The following is a 27,585-nucleotide window of genomic DNA, read 5'->3' as shown; positions in this document are numbered from 1 at the left end:
CTTAGCTTAAAAAAAAAAAAAAATCTCTAGAGGTAAGTGGTTAACCCACTGTGACAAATGCTGCTGAAAGCTCAAATCAGATCATGACCGAGACTTGGCAATTACATTGGTCATGCATCTTTGTCAGGATCTAAGAGTAATTTCAATGCCCATAAATCTCATGAGATGTCAGTAAAGATTAAATGCTAGTTTCTATCTTGATAAAGACATATGAAACACCACACACCTGAAAGGAGATAAAGGAGGTAAAGATATTTTCTATCCACATCCCCACCTTCACTTCATACATACTCTGTTTCTAGGCTTTCAAATCTTGCATGTAATCAACCAGAAAAGCACAAAACTCTCCTTAATTCGTAGATGTTGCATCTGAAGTAAATATAATCATATCAGCTGTGCTATATTAAGAAACTTTTGAAGATCAAAATTCACAAACCAATAGTACAATAAACAAAAGCAAGGGGTAGTCAAAGACACAGTGCTTTCCATTTGATATTCCACATTCCTTCCACCTAAGTGAAATGTTGGAAGCAAGCCTTAAAGAGAAAAAAAACATAAATATCCACAAAATTCAAGGTTGTTAAAATCCACATAAAATCTATCACTTCTCTCTGACAGAGATCCAAATATTGTGAAGATGCAAAGATCCCAGGAATGTCAGTAAAATCAGGCAGTGCCTGATAAATGGTGACTGGTTAATGAGAATTGTACTGAGAATTGTATATATCAAACTTTAAATCTAAGAAGTGAATTAAAACATCACTCAAGCAGATAGGTAATGAAGCCAAGAAAAGTCCACATTCCTTTTCAGTTGAAACACTGATTCTGGGTAGATTGCTTCCAAGCATGTGGTTTATGGGGGAAAAATGCTTCGGAATGATCAGCAAGTCATTCCGAAGGCACAGTGGACTCGATGGGAAAGACGTAACTCTGGAAATGATCAACAGTAGGAACCAAAAACAAAATGACTTGATCTTTGTTTTAAATAAAAGCAGAAAATTATAAGGGTAGTGAAAGCTCAAGATTATATGTAAAAAAAATTAAATGATATAAGGGTTACAAACAGAAAATTTGAATAAACAATACAAATGTAAATGGGAAACATATATTGATAGTGCTAAAAAAGAAAATGGAGAAAATAGCAAAGGTCACCATGTTACAACAAAAATAAATGGAAAGGTGGATGCAATCAGAACTGTCCTATAAAGAAAACTTTCAAAATTAATAATGAATAACAAATTATATAATCACTAAGCTCTCAAAAGAACAGCTGCTAAACAGACATATAATAAATTTAGAGAAGTCTTTCTATGTTAGCAAAATCATTGCAGACTTTTAAGGGAAATAAATTTGAGTCCGAGAATTTTGTGTAACTAAATTGTTTTCATAGAATGTAAATGCAGACTCAGATGTTTAATGACTCAGAAATTTTACCATACATGCCTTAATTATTATTTTAAAAAGCTGGTATATATAAATCAATTATATATATATATATATATATATATATGCGTGTAGACACACACACACACACACACACACACACGTACACATCCCAGGTGGCTGAGAGCTGGATTGAAATTTACACTTTAAGATTGGTGGGGTCACTGCAAAAAAATAATAATAATAAATTGATAGTGAGCAATATAGCTCAGTTAATTCTCAATATGTTTTTACAACTAAACACAAATATCAAAATAATCTTTGAAATAAAGCCTAAAACGTAAGTTTTGAGAGTGTGATAACAATGATCTCTTCTCTAAACTTACATTAGCACAGATATAGTTTTGGTACAATGATAATAATAAAAGATCTCAAGTGAGAAAAAACTGTTTGAAATTCCAACTCTACCACCTGCTATGTATGTATTATAAGATATCATGTAAATTTAGTCATTAAATTCTTTTTTTAAAACTATAATTTTAAGTTCGGGGTACATGTGCAGGTTTGTTGCATACGTAAACTTGTGTCATGGGTATTTGTTGTACTGATTATTTCATCGCCCAGATATTAAGCCTAGTACCCATTCATTATTTTTCCTGATCCTCTCCCTCCTCCGACCCTCGATCCTCCGATAGGCCCCAATGTGTGTTGTTCCCCTCTATGTGTCCATGTGTTCTCATTTAGCTCCCACTTATAAGTGAGACCATGAGTTATTTAGTTTCCTGTTCCCATGTTAGTTTGCTAAGGATAATGGCTTCCAACTTAATCCATATCCCTGCAAAGGACATGATCTCATTCTGTTGTAGTAAATTATCACAAAATATCATAATCACTACCACCAATATCAGAATCAAATATATGGTTTTTTTTTTGGTCTAGGAGGATTTCTTACCTGTTGAATCTCATCTGTGTTACTTGGTCATGAAGTGCATTTATTTAGGACGTACTTGATGCCATTCTCATATATCAACATCCATTTAATAATGGTATGCTGTGGTTTATGCCCAGATTTATGGCTTGGTGGGTAAGATATCACTTAATTAGTGATGACCAACTCAGGTTGCATAGTGGTCTGTTGTCACCTGGCCATGTCTTCAGTCTCTACCAAGGTAGTGAGCCTTCTCTAAAGGAGAAGATTTAACTGCAGAAGATAGAATTGCCTTATTCCAAAACCTTAAGAAGTTGTACTGAGCTGTGATTCGCCACAGTGTACTTCCAAAGGCTGTACAGCATTCTTATTTGCTGTATAAACTTTAGGCAGCATTGAATCTACTGGGTCATATGGTCCAAGTGGCCAAGCAGCTTTCATGGCAGTGCGGAACTAAAGCAAAACTGTCTTACTGTGTGGCCTACTCAAAACTAGATGCTTCTCAGGTTACTCAACAAAATGGTCATGGAAATTTGCCAAAGTAAGTCGAGGCTTGCCCCCAAAATTGCAAAGAGGCCATATGTCCTTGTACTTCTTTCTTAGATGTAGGAAGGACAAGATTTAACAACTTTTCCTTTAATTTAGAAGGGATATGACAATATGCCCTATATCAAATCTCAGTAAACTGTAGCCTGTGGGCCAAACCCACTTCATTGCCTATTTCATAGATAAAGTTTTACTGGAAAACAGCCGCATGTATTTGTTTACATGTTGACTGTGGTTATTTTGTGTTGCAATGACACATTTGAGTTGCTGTGATAGAGACGTATGATACAACCTAAAATGTTTACTACCTGTCTCTTTAAAAATTGTTTGCCAAACCCTGCCCTACACCACTGGACACCTAGAATTTCACCCAGTGACAAGTCATTGAATTTTTTGGGACTTATTTTATACCTTCTGACATTCACATGTCTTACCAATGTATCTATGTAGTTGCTACTTTCTGCTCACCAGATGAATAAGCATATCATTAATTTAATGAAGCAACTTGATATCTTCTAGAATGGAGGTACAATATTTATTCTTATGACTAAATTATGTCAGTGGCCTGGGCTGTTGACACAACCCTGAGACAGAACAATGAAGGTGTATCGCTGACCACATCAGCTGAAAGAAAATTGTCTCATGACATTTACTAACAGCTATAGGAAAAAATGTTTTCTATTTAGAAGTTGCATATATGTGCAAAATAATGTATTTATTTTTTCCAGCAATGAAACTCTATCTGGCACAACAACTGCAATTGAAGTCATCACCTATTTAAGTTTACAATAATTCACTCTCATTATGCAAGATACATCTCTCTTTTTCATTGTTCAAAAAGGGATAGTAAGTGTGAATGTGATAGGAATCACTATCACCTACTTCTTTTAAGTTTTAGTAGGAGCACTAATATCTACATTGTTTCCCAGAAATGCAAGTGCGAAAATTTACTATTTTGGTAGATAAGGAAGATCTTACGGTTTCCTTGTGTTTTTTGCCACAATATTAATCCTCATGCTATACATCGAGGAATAAATATAAGAATCCTGACAGTTAATGTGCATATTTATTTCTATTAAGCATTTCAGAACTGATAATCACAGGATAGGTCAAGGGGTGCAAGGGAGAGAAATCTTAACTAAAACTCATTTGATCTCTTAAATGTCATCTGCCCCTCCTCTGGCAAGTACACCAAGGTAGTGTCTTGGTCTTCCAAAATTAGTGTAAATATACAGAAAATATACAACAACCCCCAAAAAGTCTAATTATTTTTCATTACTCAATTCTCAGTGCTATGGACCAAATTGTCTCACACCAAAATTCATACATTGAAGACCTAACCCCCAGTGTGACAGTATTTGGAAATGGGGAATAATTATCTCTATAGGAGATAATTATGTTTAGCGGAGAATCCTACTCTCATAAAAGACATCAGTAGAGCTTGAGGGTGCTCTCTTGCATGCTCTCTCTCTCTCTCTCTTTCTGTCTCTGTCAAATGAGGACACAGTGAGAAGGCCATTGTCTACAAGCCAGAAAGATAGCTTTTGCCAGAACCTTCCAGTCTGTGAGGAAATAAATGTATCTTGTTTAAGTCACCCAGTCTATGGTATTTTACTGTGTCAGCTTGAGCTGACTAAACAGAATTTGGTACTGAGAAATGGAGTGCTGCTGTAACAAACACCTAAAAATCCACAAGTAGCTTTGGAGCTTTTCTGAAAGGTAGAACTTGTGAACAATGAAATTGACTATTTGGTCGAGGAAATTTCTAAGCAAAGTGATAAAGGAGTAGCTTAGTTCTGAGCATATATTTTGTACGATTGAATACACAAAAAAGTGGGAAAGAATGAATTAGTGCTATATATAACAAATGGATAAATCTGAAACAATGCTTTTAAAAAAGGAGCAAATTGTAATGTAATATCACAGATGCAATATATGCAAACTTTGAAAACACACTAATAATGACATATTCTCTTGGTGAGTTCACACATATGTAATATAAAATACATAAATAGAAAAAAGCACCATCTTCTGGGAAGTACTTGTTACTGTAAATAAAAAATTAGCAAGAATAAGTTTGTTATGAATCATTACACAGGAATTTGACTATGTCAGTAAATTTTTTTGTGAAGGAGTTTTGACCAAATATGAGAAATGTTTAATAAACCTGGATGTAGGTACCTGGGGCTTTGTTACTCTACCTTGTATTATGTATAGATCAAATATTTCTTTTAAAATTATATGAGGACGAGGTGTGGTGGCTCACATCTGTAACTACAGCACTTTGGTTGGCTGAGGCTGGAGGATTACTTGAGCTCAGGAGTTTGAGATTAGCTTGGACAACACAGTGAGACTTCATCTCAGATATCTATATATAAGCCAGGCATGATGGAATGTGCCTGTAGTCCCAGCTACTCAGGAGGCTGAGGCTGGAGGATCGCTTCAGCCAGGAAGGCTGAGGCTGCAGTGATCTGTGATGATGCCACTGCACTCCTGTTTGGGTGATAGTGGGAGACACTGTCTCAAAAAGAAAAAAAAAAATTGTATGAGAAACAAAATACAACAAAATTTTAAAAATACTACAACCCAATGAACATCCCATAACATTTTAACCTTCAATCTTGAATTACATTTAATGAGAAACTTGAGAATCAAATACATGCTTAGACCTTGGGCAACCATAACAAGAACTGGAAGAACAGATACAGTCATGGGCTATATAATGACGTTTCAGTCAATGGTGACCTACATGTAAGATGGTGATCCCAGAAGGTTATAATGGAACTGAAAAATTCCTATCAGCTAGTGACATATTAGCACAACACATTACTCACATGTTTGTGGTGATGCTGGTGTAAACAAACTTATTATGCTGCTAGTTCCATAAAAGTGTAGCACATACTATTATGTGCAGTACATAACACTTGACAATGAATGCCTGTGCTACTGGTTTATGTACTTACTGTACTATATTTTTAAATTTTTATTTCAGGGTCTACTCCTACTACTTGCAAAAGCAGCTAATCGTATAACAGCCTCAGGCAGTTCCTTCAAGAGGTATTTCAGAAAAAGGCATTGTTATAATAAGAGATGACAGCTGCATGCATGCTTTGCCCATAAAAACTTTCCAATATGACAAGACGTGGAGGTGAAAGACGGTGGTATTGATAATGCTGATACTCTATGGGCCTAGGTTAATGCGGGTGTTTGTGTCTTCATTTATAGCAAAAGTTTAAAAAGCAAAAAAAAAAATTAAAAATCCAAAAAAGCTTATAGAATGAGGATATAAAGAAATAAAATCCTTTTGTAAAGCTGTTCAGTGTGTTTTTGTTTTAGGCTATATGCTATTAGAGAGGAGTCAAAAAGTTTAAAAAAATAAAAATTTATAAAGTCAAAAAGTTACAGTGAGCTAAGGTTAACCTATTATTGAAGACGAATATTTCTTTATAAATGTAGTGTAGCCTACATGTACAGTGTATATAAATTGTGCAGTAGTGAACAGTAATGCCCACAGCCTTCACATTCGTTCACCACTCACTCACTGTCATCCTGAGCAACTTCCATTCCCACAAGCTCCATTCATGGTAAGTTCTGCATACAGGTGCACCATATTTAATCTTTTATACTATATTTTTACTGCAACTTTTCTATATTTAGATGTGTTTAGATATGCAAATACTTACCATTTGTTTGAATTGTCTGCAGTATTCAGTAGAGTATAACCTGCTGTACAGGTTTGTAGCCTAGAAGCAATAGGTTATGGCATTTCTCCTGGGTGTATAGTAGGCATCATCATCTAGGTTTGTGTAAGTGCACTCTATGATTTTTGAACAATGATGAAATCACCTAAGGATGCATTTCTCAGAACACGTTTCCATCATTAAATGGCTGATTCAAATGGTAAAGAACATGTAGTCAATCTACACGGGCCTATGTACTGTCTTGGAGACTTCATTATAGAGGCTGGGAAAAAGAAAACTTTTAAGTTAAAAGGATACGCATTTTTATTGTTAGAACAAGATATTGTATCTTCTTTAAATTTACCACCTTAGAATTAATAAAATTAAAGCATTATACATTTTAAAATAAAGCTTCTAAAATCATGTTGATAGATTTATATAATACATATATATAATATTATATAGATTTATATAATAAAACTTTTTTCTAAATAATATCACATCACGTCTCATTAGGTTTTTGAATTTAACTTCATGCTTTAGATTAACTACTTCTTTTATTTTTGACATTTTAAATGAGTGAAATTTAATAAAACAGTAGCCAATTGACACACACAGTATTTTTCCCACTCCTTACAAATGTGGTGTAATATGAGTATCAATATAAAAGTCAAATGGCATCACACTAAGTTTAAATCATATGTCTTTCTTTTGAAGATAAAGACTTTCAGTGTACTTAAATTCAAGGCTGAAAATGTCGATAATTCTGAAAGTAAGATTAATCGATTAAATGATAGCAAGACAAGAAGTCTATCAGACCACAAGCTAGGATATGAAAATTAGATGCCATTTTCCTAAGCAATTTCACTTTTAATGCTGCTATGAAATGAATAAAATAGTATGCTTCCATATTTAATATTATAGTTGGAAAATATTTTACAATAAATGGAAACTATACCAGCAGTGTCCACAGTTGCCATTATTACTTCATAGAAGAGATTTTTCCTATCAAAATTTAAGCATGCTTTACCAAGTATTTATTTTGTAATGAGTATGGAATGATTAATGACAAAAAGATTTTGAAAATGTCTTATTCTTTCTCTCATATAATATGATGTTCTATATAAAAAGAAAAGTTAAAAATTTGAGAAGAAGACAGTGTGAAATACCTGATAGAGTTCAATCATCTTTTAAGAGCATGTTTAGTGCATTTTGTGGAGCTGTAAACTAAGGAGGAGTGAATTGAGATGCGTGAGGAGAAGATGGTCAGGAGAAAGTGGTGAAACAAAACCAGGAGAACCACACATGAAAGACTCGATACAATTGCTATTCTGCCACTTCTTAGTTGTTGTAACTGTGCACGTTGTCTATCTTCTCTCAATTTATTTTATTTAATTAATAAATTCAACAAAATATTTTTTATTTCATCTCACGAGGTTTTGTACATGGTTGCTGTATGGATTCAATAAGAAATTATATGAAAATGTTAACAAATTTTGAAAGCTACACAGTGTTTTGCACAAATAAAAATTAACATTTTGATTTTAATCTTATGTAATACTGGTGACATGACAAATATACAAAAGTAAATCATATGTTCTGGCACAAAGTGGCTGGGGTTAGTAGATTAGATGTGCAATCTATTCAGAGGGAGAAATTTGTTTTAATACTATCAAGGTGATTTCATTAAGCACCAAAGCATCATGAATGTGACTGTGTATTTTGCTATGAGGGTGCTGAAGATCTGAGATGAATGTTTCTGGATGCTATCATTTTGAACATGGACGCAGATAGTGGCAGATTTGGTTTGGTAACGCTACTAAATAGAGCAAGAAACAAATTTCCTTTCAATTTCTTCCTCAGCCATTTAGCATCTGTATGACCTTAGGGGAACTTAGTTTTTTCAGTACAATGTTCTTAAATCTCTAAAATAGAGATGTTAACTACATAGCAATTCTAGTAGTCAGTAAATTAACCTCTGTTAGCCTCAATTTTCCCATTTCCAAAAGATGAATAACAACAGCACTAAACATGTTGAATGAGTCTTATAATATTGCTTTTTCATATTATCATAAAGACTTAAAATAACTACTTGTACGTTATACAAATTGAGGTATCGTTTAGGCTCCACACTTTGAGACAATTTGGAAAAAATCAAAGATTAATCAGTGCTGTGCTGTTGTACTAAATTTTAAGCTTGATTTGGTCATGGAAAGTTAAACAATATAATTTTTTAATGTGATAGATTGTTTAAGACGGATGAACACTTTCACCCGAAATCAATAGTACTTTGTTTTTATTTTTGCATATTTGACAAATTAAAAATGGATTTCTTATTTGTCAGTTTATTCTTTAGTGATGTATTGAATACATTCGAATCTTTAAGATCAGGAAAAAATTACTTGGAGGAAAAAATTTAGATAATTTTCAGCATAATATTAATTCATCTGTTTTCCAACCAAAGTATTACTTTCAAAAAATAGTACAGAATTATTAAAAATAAAGTTCATGAGATATATATCAAGGTGGTAGTATGCAACACTCAGTCATTTGAATATCTCAGCAGCCCAGAATCAAGTGTAACTGAGAGATAAGCGCAAGCCTACTCTTCTGGTTGCAGGTTCACAATTGGAAAGCCATCCGAAGTGCTCTGAGTCCTGAACAATGATCGTTGGTCCGTGTACACAGGTGCACTGCACAGAGATAGGCAGATTGACCCAGCTGGCTAATAATAGAAAATCGACTGAGGAGTGAAATCATGTTTATTTCATTTTCTAATTTTTAAAAAAGATTTAGAACATTTGAATGTATAGAAGGTGCAGAATACTCTGCTATATGCTCTAAAGAAAGAAGTATTGTGAGGTAAATCAAATATAGACCTGATGTTTACCCTTGAGAATTTTCCTTTGTAAGATAGATAACATTTGTGCAGACACCAAAAATAAAATACTTAAAAGATGAGGACAGGTAGGCAGTCAGGCAATCCTGGAGATAATTTCAAAGACGTTTCCTCTGGCCCAAAATGTGCACCAGAGTTTAGTGATATGTCACTGTTGATGTAGTAGGTTATTAGTCAAAGTGAATTGACAGAAGCATGGATCAACAAAAAGACAATTTCTAGGAGGGGAATGCACATTCAAGCAGTATCTGTTCCTTCTTTTTTTCAGTGTTGGATAGTGATACACAATTTCTAAAGCTTTATTTCTATATTTCTTTCAGTTTCAAAGTATCCTAAATTTATTTCATGTTTTGTATGCTGGTTGACTTTTTAAATTTTTCAGATCAGGGATTTCCTGCCAACGTGCCATTCATTCACAAAACAAGTACTTGTTATTTCTTTCTCTATGTGATGCTGGGCCAGAAATATAAAGATGGTAAAATACAGTCCTTGTCTTCTGGAAATCAATCTAAGTATTTTTACTAAAGAGTATTCAGTAAAGTTCTAGAGAAGAGAGTCTTTACAGAGAAGACTCTTTTTTGTCCTGTTTTGATAATTAAGTAGGACTCATTAGGAAGAGAAGGAAAAAGTATCTCTACTTAAAAAAAAAAAAAGGGAAATTTGAAAAATATATTCAGTCTTAAAAGTGTGTGCTCTCTGCGGCCACTGTGAGACTGAGAGTACATTATATAGCTGAAGCACAGGACTTTTAAGGAAAGGCAGGAAATAAAGGCTGAAAGAAGTTTAGATCATGTATTAGTTTGTTATTGCCACTATAAAATATTATTATAAACTTAATGAAACAATACGAACTTACTGTCGTAGAATTTTGTAGTTCAGAAATCCAACGGAGTTTCCATGAAGCTAACTTCACGGTTTTGGTTGGGCTACTTTCTTTTGTAGAAGCTCTGGGGGAGCCTTGTTCATTTGGACTGCTGGCAGATAGCAGTTTCTTGCAGTTGTGGAACTGAGTTCCCTGTTTCCTGACTTCCTGTCAGTTCTAGAGGCTACTGACAGTCCTTGGCTCATGATCTTTCTCCAGCTTCAAAGCCAGCAATGGTGGGTCAAGTCCCTGCCAAATTCAGAACTTCTTCTGCCTTTTCTTTCATTGTTGTTTCTCTCTAATTAAGTCCTATTCTTCCTCTTCCACTTTCATAGGCCCATTTTATTTCACTGGATCCACTGGATGATGGAGGATAATCTCCATATCTGAAGGTCAGCTGATTATTAAGCAACGCTCTTTTGCAATATAAAGTTACAAATTCACAGGTTCTGGTACTTAGGTCTTGCACATCTTTGGGAGCCATTATTCTGTCTACCATAAGTTGCATGTGTCAAATTAGTTTGAAGAAAATGAAGAGAAGGATCTTTTATTTCATTTTATATTGCTTAGTGTACATCTGCCTATTCAAGTTTCCTAATTCTCTTTGTGCTGTTTTAGCATATTATATTTTTTCTAAAAATTCTTCCATTTTCTTTATGTTACAAAACTAGCACGTAGACATTTATGCTATTTGGTAATTATTGTTTTAAATATTTATTATTAGTAAGTATTTAGTTCTTTTCATTAATATATTTTCCCCTTCCTTATTCTCCGTCAACATTGCTAGAAGTTTATCCTTCTCATTAACTTTTAGAAAAAACTGCTGTAAGTCTCATTTACATATTGTTGGTTTTTATAACATTCATGTTTATAATTTTCATTATTTTATTCCTTGTTTTAACTTTCTCCATTTTTCTTTCACCTTGAATGCTTGCCAATTTATTATTTTATTTCTCTAATTTGTTTTCTCATGTGTCTAAGCTACAAAATTCTATGTACTATTTTAATGCAGATTTTGACATCTCATGTTTTCATTGCCATTTAGCTATATTTTTAATTTCCCTTATAATTTGCTTTTTTTAACCAAATAGTAAATTGTATTTCATTTAGTTTGCAGAAATGTTATATTCTTTGCAATATTTTAAAAACTTGTTAACATCTATATTTATTACATTGTAAATAAAGGGCATATGTTGATTCTTTGAGAAAAATAAGACTTGTTTTGTAGATTATTTTGTGGTAAACATTAAAATTTTTATTGGGACATAATGCAAATGCATATGTGCATTTTCTGCATATATATATATATATCTCCTTTTTTTTTTTTTTTTTTTTGAGACAGAGTCTCACTCTGTCACCCAGGCTGGAGTGCAGTGGCACAACCTTGGCTCACTGCAAGCTCCGCCTCCCGGGTTCACGCCATTCTCCTGCCTCAGCCTCCGGAGTAGCTGGGACTACAGGCGTCCGCCACCACACCCGGCTAATTTTTTGTATTTTTAGTAGAGACGGGGTTTCACCGTCTCTAGTGACCATCTCTGAGCCAGGAAGATCTCGATCTCCTGACCTCGTCATCTGCCCGCCTCGGCCTCCCAAAGTGCTGGGATTACAGGCGTGACCCACCGTGCCCGGCTAGATATATATATAGTTCTCTATATACCCATTGCTTAAAGTTTTATACCTGGATTATTCAATTATTTATTTTGGCTTATTTATTGTGTTCTTTACATAACTTTTAAGAAAAGTAGTAACAAGTTCAATTTAATATTTTATTATTGCTTTAATATTTTGAAGCTATTTTATTTCTTGTACATGACATTAGAGGTGACCTCTATCAAATGTATGATGAACAAGTAAACATTATCTCAATAAGAGTTTAAGTAACCATGGGGAAAAAATAAAAAGTGGAAAACTATTCAACTAATTTTGTTAACTTGTTAAATATAATGAAATAAACTACTATTTAATTTATGAATACTAGGAATATGTGGTATATAATTTTGCTAAATGTATATTACTGATTGATATAGCCAATAATATATGTAATGGAAAGACTATGGGAAAATTTCTATTAATATATTTAATTTAATATATTATCAGTGAAACTTTACTATTCCCTCTAATGTTTAACAGATTATTGAAGGGGAAGGATAAAGCTATAACAAAAATGCATAAGAAGCATGAGGATAACAAGAGAAGAAAGTTTTTAAATGCAATATGACAATCTAAAAAGAGAACTCGAGAGAATAATAGGATGAGAAAGTTCATGAATGTGCCTAGATGAAACACCAGCTTATGGCCATCAATAGCATTTCGCTATAGCAGCAATAGTCAACTCATAAATGTTACATAAAAGAAATATTACTCATATTAACATCAAAAATTAAAATACTTAGGAACCAAAATAAAGAGCTAGCATTGTTATAGAGAAAATTAAAATTATAAAAAAGTAACAAAAATAGATTTAAGTAAATGGAAAAGCATACCAAGTACAGGATGGATAACTACATTTTATATCCAACCTTTTCACTGTCTCCAAAATAATTCATATTATTCATACAATCAAAGTAAGTTTTTCAGCTGGGTATTCTGAGACATTGATAATCTTATGCTAACTTGGATGTGAAAGTATTCTGATGCAGGTGTTGCAGTCTTGCCAATGCATCTTAATATAGCAGTTTCTTGTTTGAAACTACATATAAATCAATTTTCAAAAAGAGGTTTAGGGTAATTTCACTGACAGATACTGAAAGTACTAAGAAACCGTAGTACTTGCACAGTTTAGTACTGGTGCAAGAACAAAAAACTTGACTAAGATAATGAAATAGAAGGCACAAAAATATATGCCGTATGTGAGAGAGAGATAATAGAAAATGGTTTATAACAAATAGGGAAAGACTGTGCTGCATAGAAAGTAGTGTTGAGAAAAATAACAACTCTTTCTACAGAGAAGAGTACAGCTATGGTACCAATTTATTCCAAATAATGTTGCACTCGACATGTATTAATGCCATGAAGATGCAAGAAATAATAAGCATAAGACGATAGAAAACAATAGGGAAGAATTTTTTTCTCAACAAGGGCTCAAGAAACCTCTTAAATGAGACCTATAAAGCACAAACAAGAAAATAAAAAGGCAGATTGACTACATACAAAAAAATAAAAACTGTGTCTTTAAAAACAGTCATCACCAAAGTTTACAGATAAATAAATAACCAGTGAAAGATATTTCTAAATATATAAACTGACAAAAGATTAATGGTATAAATTTTGACACTTCCTAGTTAATGAACAGTGGAAAGAAACATATTGCAATAGTAAAACTGGCAAAGAGATGAACAGGAAGTTTACAAAATTATAATCCAAATAGCCGTGCAAACTATCTAAGTAATCAGACCAAAGTGTAAGTTAATATGTCAAAGTAATGTGGATACAACCTACTGATGACAAGACTGTGAAGAAAATGAAACTTTGACAATATTTAGGGAAGCTAAGCATGTATATACTTTACAATTCTGGGATACTACTCCTGAATATTGTTTCCATTGGGTGGTGATATGGTTTGGCTGTGTCCCCACCCAAATTTCATCTTGAATTGTAGCTCTCATAATTCCCACATGTAGTGGGAAGGACCCAGCGGGAGATAACTGAATCACAAGGGCAGCCTCTTCCATACTGTTCTCGTGGTAGTGAATAAGTCTCACGAGATCTGATGGTTTTATAAGGGGAAACCCCTTTCACTTTGGTTCTCATTCTTTTGTCTGCCACCATGTAAGATGCGCCTTTCACCTTCTGCCATGATTATGAGGCCTCCTCAGCCACATGGAAACCGTGAATCCATTAAACCTCTTTTTCTTTATATATTACCCAGTCTGGGGTATGTCTTTTTCAGCAGCCTGAGAACAGACTAATACAGTTGGGGGTGAGGGAATTTTCAAAGGACCTGAGAAGACATGAACAGGATTTCATGGCAGTGTCTATCTCTAGATAACATAGATAACTGATGGGTAAATACCATTGAAAGCTAGAAGCAGTAAGAAGCAAGGGACTAAAGTACATGCAGCACCATGGGCAGATCTAAAATTCTAATAATGAATGATAATAGCAAATAGAAAAATGGAGTAAGAAGTTTTGTATTATAGAAAAAGTTCATGAACTTTTTGCCCCTTGGTTTGATTTCAAACCCCACTAATAGTTTCATAATCTTGATGTTCATCAAATCTTTCGGAGTCTCATTTATTTCTTCTGGAAATTAGGGGTAATTATACAGATTGCTGTGACAAGTAAGTGAAATAATGTTTGTAAAATTACCCAGCAGTGTAACACTTTTCGAATAGACAAATACAATCTTATCGCAAATGATATCTACTAAAAACCTTTAAGAAAGATACTTACTGGTGAAATATTGCAATTTTTCTCATTAAAGGAACAGACAAGGTAACATGCCACTATGTACTATATTTTACATATAAAGCCTTTTTCCTTGGCCTATAAAATAGTACAAATAGAAAATAAAAAGTAATTAGATTATACTTCTAAACTAATTATTATATCAAGGGACTAATAAAAGCTAATCCTCTCATAAATTCCAGTGGGAGCATATAGAAGACAGACAGAATTCTAGTCCAGTCACAATTCACAGTGAGCCTTGTTAGTCTTCAAAGCCATCCTCCAATTATTTCCCCACTTGAATAAGTTAGACTCTAGAATAATTTTCTCTCCACAAGCTGATATCTCCAAATTATCCCTAAAACAACATACAGCCTACTTTGGCCATTGTTCTTAGAGGTCAGCTATTACAGAATGCTAACACCTCCCAAGTGTCCCCAATTATTGCAGCATTGACACTGTGAGTGCTGATAGACTTCACACAATGGTAGTTGAGAAGATAAGAATGTATTTAAGGTTATCCACTCTAGAATATTGTTTATCAATGATCATTGGCAAGCATGAGTTCTTTATTAACCTCCTTCCCTCCCACTGAAATTACACTGCCCTCTTTGTACCCACAAAACTAAATAAACATGTACTCTTGGGAAAGATATGTATAGGACAGATATTGCTTCGTATATACAGTCATGCACCACATAACGATGTTTGGTCAAGGATGGGCTGCATGAACGACAGTAGTCCCTAAAGATTATAATACCATACTCTTACTGTATATGCTTAGATAAACAAATGTTTAGTATTGTGTTCCAATTTCCTATAGTATTAAGTACAGTAATCTGTACAGGTTTGTAGCCTAGAAGCAATAGGCTCTACCATATAGCCCAGGTGTGTAGTAGGCTGTGACATATAGGTTTGTGTAAATATACTCTGTGATGTTTGTACAATGATGAAACCACTTAATGATGCATTTCTCAAAACATATCCTCAACCTTAAGCAATTAGCGACTGTTTATATATAAATATAAATGTATCTATACATATGTATGCATATAAAATGAGTATAATCAGACATCTACAAAACCAATAGAATTCTCAGTAAAGAGCATATCCAGATCATTAAAAGCAGGCCTATGTGAAATCATTCTCATCTCTATAGTAATATTTTGGCAATTACGGCGCAATCTTGAGGATGATAAAACCTGCAGTAAGTCTATCATTTAATTTTCCTTGTTTTGGTTATTGACTCAATGAGGCTTATTAATAAATAACAAAAACTGTACTGATTACTGTAAAACTAGGATGCATTCTTATTTTAACAAAGCATCAACAATTTCAATTATCATGAATAATTCAGCAACATTTTAAACTAAGCATGCTCATGACACCACAAGGACTTAAACTTTTAATTTTTTTGCAGAAAATTTCATAAATAAGAGAGTATACATTTATTATTATACAGTATTTACATCAGGGTCTTCAGATAGCATGCTGACACACATACCGATTTTTAAAATGATAGCTTGGTTTCTTCTTTTAAATCTCATTCTACAGAATTTAATAGAAAATCAAACAGACTTCTAATATGTATTGATCTCTGTCTCAACTTCCTAATATACATTAACCCACTGAATCCTCACCAAAACCTTTTGAGGTAGGGGCTATTATTTTTCCTACTTTACAGAGGAGAAGATTAAGTCTGAGAGGATAAATAACTTGCCTGCGTTAAAGAAACTGGTTGGCAGTGGGGAGAGAATGAACCTCAGAAATTCTAGCTCCAAGGCTTGCTCACTTAACAACTAGACAACAGTATCATCGCTCAGAGGTTTTCTTTATTCTCTGCTTGAATTGTGGTTATGTCTTGACCAAATGTAGCACTTAAATGTGGACTATTAGTATATGTTCCAGTGACTGAAATCTGTGTTTAGCTGCAGAGCTTACTGCACACCATGAGTGTAAGAGCCGAGTTATATGAAAGGAATAAAACAATTGTTCACTTAGGGCACAAATAGATTGCCTTCCTTCTGGGCCCTATATAAACCTATGGAAGGATTTTTCTTCATGAGTTAAAGGTATCTGACTTCTTATTTATATGTGATTTATGAAAATAGGCTGAATGAATTACGAAAAACAAGTGATTTGAAAGCTTTTTATTTGCTTCTATGGGAACATAACACAGAAGCCAGAAGCAAGCAAAATAAGTTTATTCTGTTGCTTGTGTGTTGCAAATGCCCCTGAGGTGCCTTATAATAATGCACTATGAATAATTCTGTCTTAACAACCCAAGTTTAATAAGAACAAATCATTCTTTTTTTCATGTTGAGAATTGAAAGTATGTTCTTTGGTCTAACATTCTAAAAATGGCTTTCTATATTGAACAAGAGAGAATGATATTAAAACTAAGTAATGGATTGATGTACTTTTTCTTTGGTGGGTCATCTTTTGAAAAACAATTGTTCTCTGGTAATCTTTTAAAACTACAATATTTTTATCAGGTAAAGTTATACCTTTATTAACCCTCATAATCTGGCTTTTGTTTATATTATGCTTGCATTTCTCGCTATAATGTCAAATATTTGAAAACATAGCTGAGATGTAAGTAATATTTAATCTTTTTCTAGTATAGATTATTTTAATGATGCATATAAAGGCAAAAGTTTTAAAGTAACATTATACTCACCTACACCTTCAATAAAATTGTTAAAATTAAACATAATGGTTAATTTTAATTTTTTTCAGTGAATTCCAAGATTAAAATAACTGCTGGAATCATAAAAAGTAAATAAAGCCATGCATTTAACTGCTTCCAATTCACTGTATAACATCAACTCAATATATAAATTAACTATATTTAGCATTATTTCTATCAACAAATTTTGATGAGATGGTCACATCAATATTTTTATGAAAATCTCCAATGGGAGTGAAGCTTAGTATTTAAAATAATTTAGGTGCTTATAATTTCCAAATAAAATAGACCATGAAATGGAACTAAATTTCCTATGGGAATTTACCTTTCTTCGTTTTCCTTCAGGCCACCACTGAACTGGGGGCTATCCTTTCTGGTTGCTGACAACCATGAGTAGAGCTGCCTGTAAACCATCATCAATTATACTCATTTTCAGTCAACAGATCTAAAGTAATTTCTTCTGGCGAAATGAGAAGTACAGTGGTGAGGTAGGAATAGACACACTGGGAATATATGCAATTTAAGTGTTCCTTTAGGACCCATGTAAAGATAATTCTTTTCTCTACCACTTCTGTTTTATAAGCAAATACGTTACTGTGAAAGCCCGGCTTGTTTTTATAGAATCCTCTCTGTAGCGACACGTTCTGAAGTCCTATGGAATTATGATAATGAGTGTCTATCTAGACTGAATTACAGTATGCAAGAGAACTGACACTTGACAAATTTGCTATTTGAAATACCACTTTATTAAGTTTATGATATCCACTTTTATCTTTTAAGACCTATCAATCTATTTCAGAATCCAAATAGGTAGATTAAATGATGGTATTATAGGCATAACCACTCTAAAACTTTTAAATCTTGGATGTGATTCTGACACTATGATTGCCCCAGGGTAGGGCACTATGCCTGCTCGCTTGTTTGATAAGGAATCTGTAAGCACATATTCTTGGCTCTTTATACCAAAAGTTTCTTTATGCCGTGGATCATGGAACCAACAAATGAATTTTACATTTTTGTAAATATCTATTCCAACTCTATGCTCAGTTAAAAATTAACCGTTGTATGAATTTGGGGTCCCAATGTATTGATCAAGAGGCAGATTCACGCTAAAAATCCACTTATTAGCATACCAATATTTATACATTAAACTCGATAGCAGGATCCTTCTCAGAAGTATGCAGACTGCAATTCCCTCAAAGAATACTCAGTGTTTGTGGTTCACAAGTGGAAAAGAGAGGGTGTGAGATATGGCAAGGTTTCTCTTCAAACAGCCTAATCAACTTCTTATTCTCTAATTCCAAGTACCACCTCCCCCACCACCTTTCTTCTCCTTTTCTTCTGATTTTACTACACGCCCAGACATGCCACAGTCCCAACTCACATTCTTTTCCTTATTTGAAAATAAACTGTCTCTCTAGTCCTCTGTAGATGACCCTTCCTCTTCTCCCCTGTCTCCCATTACACACCCACCTTGTCTAAAAAAGTTTAAATGTTTAGCCATTCGAGTCTACTTTAGATTGTGCAGTCCAACCCCAGCCAATGAGAGAAGGACACAGGGTCAAGAGTTGAGTTAAAAATAAAAGCTTCAGGCCAGTCGCGGTGGCTCACGCCTGTAATCCCAGCACTTTGGGAGGCTGAGGCGGGCGAACCACCTGAGGTCGGGAGTTCAAGACCCGCCTGACCAACATGAAGAAACCCCATCTCTACTAAAAATAAAAATTAGTCATGCATGGTGGTGCATGCCTGTAATCCCAGCTACTCAGGAGGCTGAGGCAGGAGAATCGCTTGAACACAGGAAGCGGAGGTTGTGGTGAACTGAGATCGTGTCATAGTACTTCAGCCTGTGCAACAAGAGCGAAACTCCCTCAAATAAATAAATAAATATTTAAAAAAATAAAAGCTTCTACTCTCCTTTGTTCAGGATGCTCTCGTGGCAGCCAGCCCGATGAGAAGCACCCTTCTGTGCGAAAGTAAATTTGCTTTGCTGAGAAATCCTTTATTTGCTGTTTTTTTTTATGACTCTGAACTTTATTTCTAACAGAAGGACTCTAACTATTTATCATCATAGCCTTAGTTAGGTATCCAGGCCTATGATTTAAAAATGTAGTAGTAAATGTCCTTTGGATGCCATCAACACTCTCTTAAAAGGTTTTATAATTAGACAATTTGTATTGCCATTTTTCCATTCTACATTGCCTCTGACAGACAGCTGACATGTTTAGCCTCTGCTACCTAAGAATCTTACCAACTTCATTGAACTCAGGAAACCCTGTTCAGTAGCCTAATCTCCCCTCTACATCCTCAGGCTACACACAGCAACCAGTAAAAGTATGTTTCGTCATATTGCTATTTGCCTCTCCAATAGGATCCTGGAAGTGGTATTCCACGAAAATATTCAGGGGACATGGTAGGCTATGGTTGAATAAAATACAATGATACAGGACACAGTTCCTCTAACACTTTTAACTTCTTTAATTAATTCACTTATGTAATATGAATTAATTTTTAGCATCCAAGTTTCAATTTTACCAGAGGCCACAATGAAACTCAAGTTCTAGTAAACCAAACAAATTAATACCAGACCTTGAATTAAGAATTCAAGGTTTATTTTACTGACTATCCACAAATATGTCCTGATGTATAATACTACTCTCAGAATACATACAAAAATATAGTCTTCATATATATTGTCCGTATGTACTATAAAATACTTGGGGTTATTTGACGTGTATTTGAGCATTTTGAGAGGTATCAAATAAATAGCATGCCTCTTTTCTTGAATTCTGAAACTCTTTTGAATTAAAATAATGAATAAGTTAGATGGAACAAGATGTTTTCTTTAAAATTGTGGAAGCCAATTAAGATTCTAACTATTAACTCCCATCATTAGTCAGAAACACAATCAGTTTCCCCATATCAGATGCCTTAACTTGAGGAGCAAAGGGAACTTTTACTTTGTGAAAGTAATACTACACCCTTCCAAAAGGAAAATATGTGAGAAGCTGATCTAAACTGTAAAATTCATTGTTTTTAATTTACTAATTAGAAAATGTACACTCTGGGGACAGAGTTTCTAAATTCAGCAAACTGTAGGAATAGACTATTTTAAATTTGGCCCTGTTGGCTATATTGACCCTGAACCTGTAGGAAAATAAATGAAAAAAGATGAAAAAAAAAAATGAGAGAAGCTAAAGATGCTCTCTAGTTCTCGCGTATGTGTATTGAGGTTATTTTTTCTATGTATGTTTTCAAATAAAGCAACCAGGCCAGCACTCAGTAAAGATTTATTTATTTATTTTATGTTTTTTGTCTGTTTGTTTTTTAAGACAGAGTGTCTATCCCCTAGGCTGAAGTGCAGTGGTGCAATCTTGTCTCACTGCAACTCACGTCTCCTGGGTCCAAGCAATCCTCCTGCCTCAGCCTCCTGAGTAGCTCAGCTAACAAGTCCCTGCCACCTCACCCAGCTAATTTTTGTATTTTTAGTACAGATGGGGTTTCACCATGCTTGCCAGACTGGTCTCGAACTGCTGACCTCAGGTGATCTGCCTTCCTCGGCCTCCCAAAGTGCTGGGATTACAGGCTTGAGTCATCGTGCCTGACCCCAGTAAGGATTTATTAGTGGCTATTAGGTAGCTCACAGAAACAACTGGAGGATTAGGCAGTGACTAAACTACAAAGGAAAACTAACATGATTACATAACTTACTCTGAGTAAAAATCAATAAATCACCATTCTTACCTCTCAATCCAGGGTAAACCCAGTCTTTTAAAAGCATTTTTCTAAACTAGAGCCTAGACAAGAATGTGGTTTAATAGAGATAGTTGCATATTTCTTAGTAATTTTTGCCATTGCTAGAATAAATTGTAGCAAAGACCATTCATGCATTTGCTTTTTTTGTAGCTCATTTTAATCAAAATTTATTGTAAAATTTTAACAGAAGAATTTCCAAGTTGAATGCTCAAAGTGACTATATATGTACACGTATACACACTTTCTTTAAAATTAAGATAACATGTGGTCCTATATTTTCCTTGTTTATTATAAAGTGTTTTTCTTGGGTAACTGTACAAAAAAATTAACACATATGGGTTTTAATCAAAAGGTGTTGATTTTTGGAGAAAGAATCAGCATTCCATTGAATATTTTTGATACATTAGGGCAATATATAGGCTAGGCATGGTGGCTCACTACTGTAATCCCAACCCTTGGGAGGCCCAGGCGGGTAGATCACTGGAGACCACGAGTTCGAGACCACTCTGGTCAACATGATGAATCCCCATCTCTATTAAAAATACAAAAAACAATTAGCTGGGCATAGTGGTGTAAACCTGTAATCTCAGCTACTAGCAAGGTTGAAGCAGGAGAATCCCTTGAACCTGGTAAGTAGAGGCTTCAGTGAGCCGAGATCATGCCACTGCACTCCACCCTGGGCAACAGAGACTCTATCTAAAAAAAAAAAAAAAAAGACAAAATATATACATTTTAATTGAAATTTTTACTAAGAATATTGTAGATTCACATGCAGTTGTAAGAAGTTCAAAGTACAACAGATTTCTGTGTATGCTTTATTCAGTTTCCACCAATGAAATATGTAAAACCATTGTATATAGATCTCAAAACTGAACTGTGACTATTTTAACTTAATTTTAAATTGAAGAGTACTTATCATAGAGAATACATAAGTTGTTCTAAATAACACAGTGAGCCATACTGTGCATTCAAAGCCAGATCTGCCTATTCACAAAACCCATACTTTTTCTAGTGGTACAATTAGAATTTACAAAGATAGTGTATGATACATAGCCTTGCAACGAGAACTTGATGAACCCTGAGAATACATCACGTATTATGTGTCAATACCAACATGGTCAAAAAGGATTTCACACAGTCCTTATGAAATGAGTTAAACAATTGAGGAACAACCTGCCATCAGATATCAGTTGCTAAAATACCTTAGTTTAGACATCAGAATGCACAAAAATTACCTGGGAAATTGAGAAAAATGCAAATTGGAAGTAATCATTTGTTCACAACTACTAAATAGTCTATTGTAAGAGATGGTAATTGTTGCTAATCTTTGACCTGTCCTACACCTACAAACCCTTTAAAATCTTTGCTTGTAGGAGTGCTTTTCCATCCACATTGCCAGCCCTCTGTCCAGATTGACTAAACTTGGGAGACAGCAGTGAGCTCTACAAACCAAAACAGAGCTTCCATCTTCACGGTCAGAGGCGAATTGCAAAACCATTGTGAAACAAAGACAAAATCTTTAATACAGTTTGTAGGGAGGCTGCTTCTGAAAAGCATTTATCTAGGGTCTTTTACACAACTCACAAATGCTAATGAAGCTCGCACTGGTAAGTACTAGACAAAGGACTGCCAGTAATTTTATTCTAAGACAAGATAACACTTGTTGGAATTAGGCATCTGAAAACTGGGAGTTGGTGCCAAGTCTTTTGTCCTGAGAATTTCATAACTATCAAGAAAAATATAGTCAATCATATGCTCGTGGGCCTTTTGACATGGCAATGAAATTACTGACCATTCTTGAAAATAATTCACAATCTGGTTAGTCATTGCTCAAATTTTCAGGGTTTCTGTATTTTTCATAGCTTCAGGATAGGTCGGTAAATAGTTGTAGACTTATCTTCCTGTTAATTAAAAGGTGTTTCTTTTTTTTTCTTTTGTTTTTCTGTTGATAATGGCAACAAGAAGAAAAAGAAAAAAAAAATTCTGGGAATAAAAGTCCCGAAATGACTAGTTGAAGAGAATGAATGTATACCCAGATAAGTTGACATAGAACAATCAACTCTGTGACATATTCTAGGAATTTTCAGACCTTAAAGATATTAAAAATATCTAAGAGGCTCCTGCACCAAACCAAACCAAAACAACAAAAACATAAGCTGCTTACCAAAGAAAAAAGATAACACTTGTTGGAATTAGCCATCTGAAAAGTAATGAAAAACAAAGCAAAACAAAACAACAACAACAGTGGAGCATCGTTCAAGAAACACAAGGAAAGGAAGTTCGAATCCATAATATTATAACTAAGCAATAAGAAGCTGTAGAAAAAATTCTATACATTCAAAAACACTTTCAGTGATGTAAGCATGGAATTTCCTTCAGCAATGTACTAGAGGATGAATTTCATCTAAGTAGTAATTAGGTAAGTACTAGACAAAGGATTACCAGTAATTTTACTCTAGGACAAAAGCCTGGCAGAGCCTAGCTGCCATTCAAGTGATTTGGGAGGCTGAGGAAGACTGCATTTGAGCCTGGGCGACAGAGTGAGACCCTGTCTTTAAAATAAATAAATAAATAAAGACAAAAGCAAAGATGTGACAAGGCTGGAAAAAAGCAAAATAAAAATGCCATATATTATGTCAAAAAGTGAGAACAGAAAGTAAATATTAAGTGGGAAAATGGAAAAACTTATTGAATGTCAAATAAGTGGGTCAATCAGTAAGTGGAAGTTTAGCTACAGAGAACAAAAAAGAAATTAGTGAATAGGTAAGAGTTAAATCATATGTTTTAAAGCTGAAAACAAACTAATTGAAAGGAAAAAATAAGGATATTATAAAGATGTTAATAAGAAAGTAACTGCTAAATATAATGAAGCTTTTCATTACTTCTAAAATAAATATCAAAAAATAGCAAAAAAGATATACCACCTAAAGAAAAACCCACCTGTATCTCTTTCTCTAACACACACACACACACACATACACACACACACACACAGAGACATGCAATGAATATAAAATAACAGGCATAGTATGTAGAAAATAAAAAGGACCTCAGAAGGCTCTCTTGTCTTCTTTTCACCATCTGAAGATACTAGAAGTCACTGCCTGCAACTTGGAAGAGACCCCTCATCAAAACCCAACCCTGCACCATGCTGGCACCTAGATCTTGCACTTCTAGCCTCCCAGATTGTAAAAAATAAATGATTGTTGTTAAACCACCGAATCTATGGTAATTTGGCATAGGAACCAGAACTAAGACACATGAGAAACATCTATCTAAAAAAGGTGATTCAGAAATGAGAGAGAGGAAGGAAGGAAAGGAAAGTAAGAGGAAAGGAGAAAGAGGAACAACAAGTTATCAGGCAAATGGAAATACTACTAAGCAGACAAGTTTGAAGTCTTTCAGCAAACCAGGAAGCCCTCAGGTCTCATTACATTAGGCAATAAAGTTTATGTATGATGCAAAATGATACAATTAACAATCAAAATCTATTAGACATAGATAACTTCATAGTAAGTAACATATGAACCACCTTTATACTATAGAACCTAAAGGATACAGAAAGATAAATAGAAAAAAAACACTAGGAAAGTTTATCATTCTTTTCAAGTTTGTGTGAAAATAGCTGAAGAGGACAAATAAGTAAGCAAGCATATAGAACATATAATCAATATCAATAAGGTAGATAATATAGAGAAATATCAAATATTACATTCTGATAATAAAGAATATCCCTTTTCATGAGCAAATGAAACATACATGAAATGTACTATATATTAAAATGCAGCAAGAAGGCAAACAAATTTAACAAGATGGAATTTTTGTAAATAATCTCCAATCAGAATGTAATAAAACTAGAAATCAATAACAACATTGAAAAGATTCTTAACATGGAATTTAATTATTTTTATTAGGTTAGGTTTATTGTGGTATAATTAAATACAGTAGAATTGACTTATTTTAGGTATATATTTTCATGAAATTTTTAAATTTTAATTTTGATAAAAGTTAAATTTGATAAAGTCCAATTTATTAAGTTTATCTTCTGTGATTCATATGTTTTGCATCCTAACACCTTTTTGCCTAACCAAAAACTGCAAGAGTATTCTTTTTTTTAATACTTGCAGTCTAACATTTAGGTCTATGAATTCATGTTAATTTTTTAAAGTAATATAATGTATGGGTACAGTGTTATTATTTTTCATATTAACACCCTCATATTTCAGAACCAGTCTTAGAAAAGTCATCCCATTATCCATTGAATAACCTGGACACATTTGTCAAAAATTAGTTAAAGTAATTATACATGTGGGTATATATCTGGTGTGAGTCTCTCTTTGGCTCCTGTCCTTCTTGATCTCTCTTTGATCATGCTTTATAAACATTAAGACAAAACCAAGTGACACTTTAACACCTTGCTAAGAAATATTTTTAGCTAGATCACTCAGATAAGTGAGTTTTCTACTTTCCACCTTACCATAGGTGACATTGTTGGCAAACATCCTTAACTATATTTAAAAAATCCAATTTCCTACAGTTTCCAGTAAGATTTTTCATACTTTTTTAAGCCCTCATCTGCAGTATTCTCAAAGCTTACAAAATTTTCAGCTTCTTCAAGGATCTTGATGCTTTCACATATACTTCCTTCAAACTCTTTTTGGTTTCTAAATCCACTCCAATATTGCAGGATTTGGATTTCTTTGTTTAGGTATGTGTTTTGTTGCCCTAACACCCACTCCCAGGATAAAAATAACTATTATCTAAAGCTGTGTAAACAAGTGCCTTAAAACATAGTGATTTGAAATAGAAAACATGATTTTTGCATATTGGCAAGTTGAGAGCCAAATCACAAATGAACTCCCATTCATAATTGCTGTAAAAAGAATGAAGTACCTAGGAATAAAGCTAACTAGGGAAGTGAAAGAGCTCTATAAGGAGACTACAAACCGCTGCTGCAAGAAATCAGAGATGACAAAAACAAATGGAAAAACATTCAATGCTCATGGATAGAAAAATCAATATCATTAAAATGGCCATACTGCTCAGAGCAATTTATAGATTCAATGCTACACCTCTTAAACTATCATTGACATTCTTCACAGAACTAGAGAAAACTACTCTAAAATTCATATGGAACAAAAAAAGAGCCTGAATGACCTAGGCCATTTTATCTAAAATTTTTCTAAGCAAAAAGAACAAAGCTAGAGGCATCATGCTACCGGACTTCAAGTAGTATAGTAGCTATTATAGTACATGGTTACAGTAACCAAAAAAGCAGGGTACAGGTACAAAAATAGACAAATAAACCAATGGAACAGAATAGAGAACCCAGAAATAAGACCACACACCTACAACTATCTGATCTTCGACAAAGCTGACGAAAACAAGCAATGAGAAAAGACTCCCTGTTTAGTAAATAATGCTGGGATAACTGGCTAGCCATATGCAGAAGACTGAAGCCAAACCCCTGCCTTACACCATGTACAAAAATTAACTCAAGATGGATTAAAGATGCAAAACTCAAAACTATAAAAACCTTGGAAGACAACCTAGGCAATACCATTCAGGACATAGGCATGGGCAAAGATTTTATGAAAAAGATGCCAAAAACCAATTACAACAAAACCAAAAATTGGTAAATAGAGTCTAATTAAATGAAAGAGCTTCTGCACAGCAAAAGAGACTATCATCAGAGTGAACAGACAAACTACAGAATGAGAGATAATATTTGCATATTATGCATCTGAGAAAGGCCTAATATCCAGCATCTATAAAACAAATTATTAAACAAATTTACAATAAAAAGCAACCCCATTAAAAAGTGGGCAAAAGACATGAACAGACTCTTCTCAAAAGCTGACATATATGTGGCCAATGATCATATGAAGAAAAGCTCAATATCATTGATCATTAGAGAAATGCAAATGAAAACCACAATGAGATACCATCCCACACAAAGTCAGAATGGCTACTATTAAAAAGTCAAAAAAAACACAGATGTTGGTGAGGTTTTGGAGATAAAAGAATGCTTATACACTGTTGCTGGGGAGTGTAAATTAGTTCAACCATTGTGGAAGACAATGTGGTGATTCCTCAAAGACCTAAAGACAAAAATACCAGTAAACTCGGTAATCCCGTTACTGGGTATATAGCCAAAGGAATATAAATCATTCTGTTATAAAGACACATGCACACTTATGTTCACTGCAGTACTATTCATGATAGCAAGGACATAGAATGAATCTAAATGCCCATCAATGATAGACTGGATAAAGCAAATGTGGTACATGTACACCATAGAATACTATGCAGTCATAAAAAAAAGAGTGAGATCATGTCCTTTGCAGGAACAATGGATGGAGCTCGAGGACATTATCCTTAGCAAACTAACAGGAATAGAAAACTAAATACTGCATGTTCTCACTTATAAGTCGGGGGTAAATGATGAGAACACATGGA

The sequence above is a fragment of the Theropithecus gelada genome, chromosome 5, assembly GCF_003255815.1.
Source record: "Theropithecus gelada isolate Dixy chromosome 5, Tgel_1.0, whole genome shotgun sequence".
Classification (NCBI taxonomy): Eukaryota; Metazoa; Chordata; class Mammalia; order Primates; family Cercopithecidae; genus Theropithecus; species Theropithecus gelada.
Note: the sequence above shows the minus strand (reverse complement) of the source record.